This window comes from Cnephaeus nilssonii (genome assembly GCF_951640355.1).
Source record: "Cnephaeus nilssonii genome assembly, chromosome: 20".
NCBI classification, from domain to species: Eukaryota; Metazoa; Chordata; class Mammalia; order Chiroptera; family Vespertilionidae; genus Cnephaeus; species Cnephaeus nilssonii.
The window spans coordinates 37,354,862-37,363,416 of record NC_137091.1 but is presented as its reverse complement, the minus strand read 5'-3'; positions in this window follow the sequence as shown (position 1 = coordinate 37,363,416).

Below are 8,555 nucleotides of genomic sequence, written 5' to 3'. Positions count from 1 at the left end.
TGTGTAGGAGGCAATCAATTAATGTGTCTCTCTCAAATCAATGTTTTTCTCTCTCTCTCCTCCCCCACCCCCTTCTTTCAAGTCTCTCTCTAAAAAAAAAAAAAAAATCAAGGGAAAAAATATCCCTGGACCCACTCAGTGTGGCTCAGTGGTTGAACATCAGCCTATGAACCAGGAGGTCACGGTTTGATTCCCCATCAGGACACATGCCCAGGTTTGGGGACTCAATCCCCAGTGGGGAGCGTGCAGGAGGCAGCCGATCAATGATTCTCTCTCATCATTGATATTTCTATTTTTCCCTCTCCCTTCCTCTCTGAAATCAACAAAAATAATTTTTTAAAAATATCCTTAGGTGGGGATTAACAAAAACAACAAAGTGCCAACACAATTGTCATAAAGTGAACACATTCACGTTACCAGCCCCCTGGTTGGGAACAGAATGTTGCCAGCAAAAACCCCACCCCAGCACGCCTCATGCCCCTTTCCCAATACTACCCACCCAACCATTGATTCGTTTTTGTCCATTTTTATACTTTATGCATACATGCATACACATATATCTGTATCTGGCTCCTCTCATCAATAGCATGTTTGTAGAGTCATCTATGATTGTATGCAGCTGTGCTTGGTTTCATTGCTATATAGTATTGCATTATGTGAACATACCATAATTTATCCATTAATCATGGATGGGCATTGCACTTTTTTAATGTTGCTGGGTCTTTATCACCAATTCATTTAGATTCCCCTGGATCCTTTTAAATGACTGAAAATTATGTTTAAAACATCAACATTGTACACATTGGAAATGACATCTTTTGCCACCATTTAAACATAGAATGAAAAATTTAAATTGTCACCTTAACAGTGTGGGAGGAGGTACCTGGGAAAGCACTGCTCTAGGTCATTGCTTCTGAATGAATGTGCATGCCTCTAGGGAGCCTGTGGATGCAGAGTCTGATTTATTGGGTATGCTGTGGGGCCAGGCTCTCAGGCGATACTGAGGGTGCTAGTCTGAGGATCACATTTAGGATTTGTACACACGGCAAACCCATTCGGTGCAGGCAGATACCCAAAGAGATGGAGGGGGTAACTCCAGCTTTTAAGGCCCCCCTCCGCCGACAGGTGGGCAGCTTGACCCCACAGTAGCTGTATATATCAAATCCCTGTCCAACTTGTGGATGCCGCCCAGACCATCCTGGCTGAATTATCTGATATACCTTATCCCATCTGGTGGTGTAACTACAATGCCTGCCATCAGGGAGTCTTTCACAGGGTGTAGGCCTGTCATGGTTCTCTATTGCTGCCTAAGAAATCACCCCAAAACTTCGTGGCTTAACATCAACAGCAGTCACTCTATTACCTCTCCGGGTTTCTACGCGGAGGGCTCTACTGGGTGCTCCTGGTTCCAGTTGCTCTTGTGGTTGCATGCAGGTAATGGCTGGAGCTGAAGGGCAGGCCAGGGTGTGTGTGTGTGTGTGTGTGTGTGTGTGTGTGTGTGTGTGTGTGTAGCAGTTGGTAACTGGCCCAGCATCCCTCTGCCTTTGGCCTCCGGGCTGCACTGTGGGATGTCTGCTGGGGCGGGTTAGGGCTTCCTCATGGCCCGGCCCCAGGGCACTCACACTGCTTACTGTGGCTCAGGGTTCCACCAGGAGGGTCCAGAGCCACCTGCGGAAGCTGCTTGCCTTTTCTGACCTGGCCTTGGAAGTCACTTGGCGCAAGTCACCGGCATGATTCCTGCCGCACTCTTGGTTACAAGCAGACCCACTCAAATTCAAGGGGGTGGGGATTAGAGACACCACTGGATGAGTGCCAAGATTCTAGAACAACTTGCGGAACTGGAGGCGCTGTTGCAGCGTCTGTAGAAAACGCCATCAGCCGGAAGGACCCAAACTCAACTTCTGAGGACAGGGCCTTGGCACAGCCGTGCTGATCTCTTCCTCTACCTCCAGGTCACCCGTGTCTCAGACACTCCGGCCGCTTGTGGGCTGGAGCCCATGTGATTGTGTGGTCTCTCCCTCCTAGTCAAAGGCACTCCTTGCACAACAACCCAACTCTGCCTCCAGGAGCTGAGACCATTGGGCTTGCACCTCCCTGGCATCCTGAGAACTCCGGGGTCCAGTCAAGGGTCCTGCTATACACTGTCTTCAAGTTCTGGAAACTACTAGAAAAAGTTCCACCCTAGCCAGTTTGGCTCAGAGGATAGATCATCGGTCTGTGGACTGAAGGGTCCCAGGTTCGATTCTTGTCAAGGGCGCATGCCTGGGTTGCAGGCTCGATCCCCAGTAGGGGAGTGCAGGAGGCAGCTGATCAATGACTCTCTCTTATCATTGGTGTTCTATCTCTTTCTTTCTCTTTCTCTCTCTCTCCCTCCCTTCTTCTCTAAAATCAATAAAAATATATTTAAAAAGGAAAAGTTCCTCCGTCAGATCTACCTAGTGCTGCTGCTCTGCTACAGTAGCTGTACTACTGAGGGGAGACTCACGGGGGAGCACAGGGGAGTGCTGGTCCCCGAGAGGGCTCCTCGTCACCCCTCCTAGGCCCTCTGGTTCAGCCCCAGTCCCTTGGCCCACCTCCTGTTTCAAGGACTTCATTGGTCCCTTCAGGGAAGCCCTCTGCTCATCTCGGAACTGGAATCTCATCCCAGGGCTGAGTGGTGAACTTAACCTCTTGAGGCTGGAACTGGGTCTCCCAAATTAAAGCCAACTGCCTCAAAAATGTATGGTCCTGCCCACTCCAGTTTCTCTGAAAAACGAGGTAGTTCCCTAAACTCAACTCTGATCCTCAAGGACCCCTGCGTTTGTGCAGTGTATAAAATTATTATTTTTATTTTATTTTATTTTATTTTATTTTATTTTATTTTATTTTATTTTATTTTATTTTATTTTATTTTACAGAGAGGAAGGGAGAGAGATAGAGAGTCAGAAACATCGATCAGCTGCCTCCTGCACACCACCTACTGGGGATGTGCCCACAACCAAGGTACATGCCCCTGACCGGAATCGAACCTGGGACCCTTCAGTCCGCAGGCCGATGCTCTATCCACTGAACCACACCAGTTAGGGCTAAAATTATTTTATTTTGACATTTTTTCAACCGTGAGGGAATAATATATCAGCAACATCTAACTGCCAACCATATGTAATTTTATTATTTTGCCAAAAGTGCCTCATCTTTTTTTTTTCTTTTTTTTTTTTATAGTTTCACTGATTTCAGAGGGAAAGGGAGAGGGAGAGAGAGAACCATTGATTGGCTGCCTCCTGCACGCTCCCCTGCTGGGGATGGAGCCTGCAACCCAGGCTCATGCTCTGACAGGGAATCGAACCATGACCTCCTGGTAAATAGGTTGATGCTCAACCACTGAGCCACACCGACGAAGCAACTCAGATCTTTTTAGTAGAAACAGTGTTACTGCCTTCGTTACTAGATGGTTCAGAGTAACAAGCTGCCCCTTGAAGAGGGGGAATTCTAAAGAAACCACCAGTAGAAGGTGTTTTACAGTAGGAACAATGGAAGGGTTAGAACAGTATTTCCCGAGCCATAAGGAAATTATCGATTCCGACCAAGATTGTCAATCATGGTTCAAGCCTCAGGCAGATGGTGGCCATGGGGGCAGTGCCACAGTGACACAACACTTGGAACTTTCTAATCATTGCGCCGGGCAATGGCAGGGTCAGGCTGTCCTCACCCCGATCCGGGGACATGGCTAGCCTCACTGGTGCACCAGTGAGGTGTTCTGGGTGTCCTGATGGGATGCCAATGAAGTCTCCTACTGCTTTCTTTCTTTTTAAATAAAGGTGTTTTTTTGTTTGTTTGTTTGTTTGTTTTTAATTTCTTTATTGATTAAGGTATCACATATTTGTCCTCATCCCCCCATTCCCATCCCACACCCCTCCCCACACATGCCCCCACCCCCCTGTTGTCCTTAACCACTGGTTAGGCTCATATAAAGGTTTTTTTTTTAATATATATTTTATTGATTTTTTACAGAGAGGAAGAGAGAGGGAGAGAGAGTTAGAAACATTGATGAGAGAGAAACATCAATCAGCTGCCTCCTGCACATCCCCCTGCCCGCAACCAAGGTACATGCCCTTGACCGGAATCGAACCTGGGACCCTTCAGTCCGCAGGCCAACGCTCTATACACTGAGCCAAACCGGTTTCGGCATCCTACTGCTTTCGATGTATTCCTCCCTGAACTGCCTTGTGGGACAGGCCTGCCCTCAAACCCCACCCTGCAGTACATGGGAGAAGGGAGGGAGAGGAGAGGGAGGGGAGAGGGAGAGGGGAGGGAAAGGGGAGGGAGAGGGGAGGGGAGAGGGAGAGGGGAGGGAGAGGGGAGGGAGGGCAGGCCAACGCCAGCAAAGCAGCAGCCAGACACACCCAGAGGTGGCGAGTTTTGCCGGTTTCATCAAAAGGGGATTGTGACAGGTTGAAACATACCTAAGTCATGACCATATGTGGTATGTGGTCCTGCAGTAGATCCTGGTTTGTGGTTTGCACAATTCAGCACTAGAGGGCACTTTGGGGTCAACTGGGGAAATTTAGATATGAGGAATGTGGGACTAACATTTATAGGAAGGGAAAGGTGGAAACCCTGGAAAAAAACAGCAGTATATTTTTTGGCATGTTATTGTATATATACATATGTGTGTGTGTATAGATATGTCAAAATTAAATTATACTGCTTTATATTTATATTTATATTTATATTTATATTTATATTTATATTTATATCCTGGATCACCTTCTGCATACATGGATTAAAGACAATGAACATTAGGACTTGTGTGCATGCATATGAGCCTAACCAGCGGTTAAGGACAACAGGGGAGTGGGGGCATCTGTGGGGAGGAGTGTGGGATGGGAATGGGGGGATGAGGACAAATATGTGATACCTTAATCAATAAAGAAATTTTAAAAAAACAATTAGAAAGATACCCCAACTTTTCAGCACCATGAGCAAGGTAAAGGAAATTCACAAGTCTGAAATATACTAGCCCAGAAATTTCCTTTTTGTATACCTTCTACACAGTTATTTTCCATAGTTTTTTATAATATTGCCCTTACTCTAAGCTAAAAGATTTGAACAAAACATACCTTTATCAATGATTTTTAACATTTTTTTTGAAACACAAATAAAGGCAATATTTTAAGAGGTACCAGGAACACTCTTAGAAAGGGTGTAACATCCACTGCCTTTGGCTTGAAGTGATGATGTTCTTGTCACTATGTCCTCCTACATGATGAACACTTGGAGAAAATAGGCCAGATTTTATTCCAGCGTCTTTAACAGTAGTGTTGACAATATTTTGTAACCATATTATGCATGGAAATTTCTTAGCAAATTTTTATTAAACACCAAAGACCTATCGTATCATGCATCATCTTCAGTGTGAAATATATACATACAACCTGAAACACCCATTTTAAGGGTACAATTTGATGAGTTTGACAAATGGATATGCCCTGTAACCACTATAACAATTACGATATAGAGTATTTCTTTTACAGCTGAGAATTTTCCTCTGCCCCTTCCTAATCACCCCATGGTCTCTCAGCCCCAGGGAACTTCTAAATTGCTATCACTTTAGAAGTAATTTGATTTTTTAGAGTTGTACATGAGTAGAAATATGCAGTGTGTACCCGTTTATGTCTGGGGACTTATGATGTTTTTAAGAATCAGCTATGATGTCATTATCTTTTTATCAGTTTGTTTCTTTTTAATTCTCAGAACTATCTCTTTCTATAAATACACCACTATTTGTTTACTCATTCATCTATAATGGGTATTGGCTTATTTCAGTTTTTATCTAATGCAAATACAGCTTCTATGAACATTCAAAAAAAATAAATAAAGACAATGAACATTAGTTTGCAGTTGCTCCCTACGTATATGTTCAGAAGAATAAGAATGTGAACTAAGATGTTGCAAAATCACTGCATTGGTGATCTCTGGATGGTGGTGGTTTTTGTATTTACTGCTTCTGCTTATCTGTATCTCATTTCCTATTATGTGTGTATAGAAATACAAAAATACAATTTTACAGCAACCCAGACATTTTCCTTTAATAAATCGGTGGTACAAATAAGAAAAAACACGCACAATGTTACAGATAAATAAAACATCCTCCCCTTCTAGAAATAAGCACATTTAGAGGGCATGTTTGCTGACAGGGTTTGTGTCTGTTTTATTTTGTTGTGAAGAAGAGTCTTATAACCTCCATGTATCGATTACTCAGCCACATTAATCAAGTCGGGGCCAGTCCTTAGTCCACACCCCCATTGATTCTCTTTCATGTTATTTCAAAATTTCGTATTTTGAAACAATCTCAAACCTACCAAGAGGTGGTAGGTATAGGTATGGCACAAAGAGCTTCTTTCCCCGTAACATTTAGTGTATTTCCACCTCGATGTGCCATTAACATCACAGCCAAGTTCTTTAATGTGTATTTCTGCAGATGAGGACATTTTGCTACAGAGCTACATACAGCCCACAAAATCATGATAACCACGTGGATTCAAGAACCGCCCGTGCAGGAGAGGGTTCGTGCAGGCGGCTCTTGGCAGGCAGGTGGGAAGTTCAGCTTCGGAAGTCTCCTCACCCGTCCTGACTGATGCGGAGGGTTCCCTGTGCCGAGCAGGCGGTCTGCACACACTGCCTCCAGTGTGGGGACTATTGCTCACTGCTGCTATGAATGTTCTCATACGTGCTTCTGGGGTCATGGGCAGAGTGTCTCTAGAGCAGGGTTTCTCAGCACTATTGGCATCCTGGCCTGGATAAACCTTGGCTATGATGGGCTGTCCTGGGGACTGTAGCATGTTTAGCAGCATCCCTGGCCTCTATGCACTAAATGCCAGTAGCATCCCTCCCCCCAGTTGTGACCACCGAGAGTGTCTCCAGATACTGCCCAATCCTCTCACTTGAGAACCAATGCCTTAGGCCAGTGATGGCGAACCTATGACCCGCGTGTCAGCACCGACACGCGTAGCCATTTCTGATGACACGCGGCCGCTGAGGCGGCCGCATGCCGAGGATGAAACATTTGCTGCTCCTGAGGATGAAACATTTGCGAAATAATGTTTTTTCCTCAAAGTGACACACTACCCGAGTTATGCTCAGTTTTTTGGCGAAGTTTGACACACCAAGCTCAAAAGGTTGCCCATCACTGCCCTAGGCAAACCACTTAATTTCTAAGAGCTTCTCCTCTACATAATGATGCCAGTAACTCTATTTACTTGTTATACCGTATCTACACAGTGTACTGTTAGAATCGACAGCAGCCCTAGCTGCTTTGGCTCAGTGGATAGAGCATCGGCCTGAGGACTGAAGGGTCTGAGTTTGATGCTGATCAAGGTCACATGCCCGGGTTCCAGGCTCGATCCCCAGTGGGGGCGTGCAGGAGGCAGCCCATCAATGATTCTCTCCCATCATTGATGTTTCTATCTCTCTCTCCTCCTCACTTCATCTCTGAAATCAATAAAAATAAAAAATATAAAAGAGACAGCAGGCCCCAAATGGAATCCTTATGCTAATCTCATGTCACCAAATCAAGACTTAATTCCTAACTTAATTGCAATTTCAGCCTCTCCCAAGAATGCAATCTTTAACCAGTCCGTCTAGAATGACTTGTCAGCACTAGTGAAATAATCCATCTGATAGAGCACTTCCATCCCCAAAGGAAGGTTGATCTTGCCACAAACAATCCATTCTTTGCTAGAGAATTCCTTATTCTGCCTCCTTCTGCCTATAAAAATCTTCTATTTTGTACAGTTCCTGGGAGCTCCAAACTACCTGCTGGATGGGATGCTGCCTGGTTCATGAATTGTTGAATAAAGTCCGTTAAAGTTCCTCAGTTGAATTTTGTTTTGGGCTATATCTACCCATAAGTTAATCTGAGTGTTAATATGTGTGATGTGCTCAGAACAAGGCCTGGCACTGAGCACAACTGTTAGTGGTGGTGGTGGTGGTGGTTGTTATATGTGAAGTAGAGGCACATGTTTAGTGCTAAGAAGCTTCCATATCTCCTCGCAGGCATCTTGAATTGGTTCCCCTCTTTGAGCCTGTTCTTCATGTGAAAATGATGATGTTTGCCTGGCTGGTGTGGCTCAGTGGTTGAGTGTCAACCTATGAACCAAGAGGTCCCTGGTTTAATTCCTGGTCAAGGGCACATGCTCGATTGAGGACTCAATCCCCTGTAGGGAGTGTGCAGGAGGCAGCCGATCAATGATTCTCTCTCATCATTGATGTTTCTATCTCTCTCTCCTTCTCCCTTTCTATCTGAAATCAATAAAAATATATTTTTTTAAAAAGATTGTAAAGTCAGCCCTAGCTGGTTTTTCTCAGTGGTTAGAGCATCAGCCCTCAGACTGAAGGGTCCCGGGTTCTATTCTGCTCAAGGGCACATACCTTGGTTGTAGGCTCGATTCCTGGCCCAGTAGGGGGCGTGCAGGAGGCAGCTGATCGATGTTTCTCTCTCATCGATGTTTCTAACTCTCTATCCCTCTCCCTTCCTCTCTGTAAAAAATCAATAAAATAAAATAATTAAAAAAAAG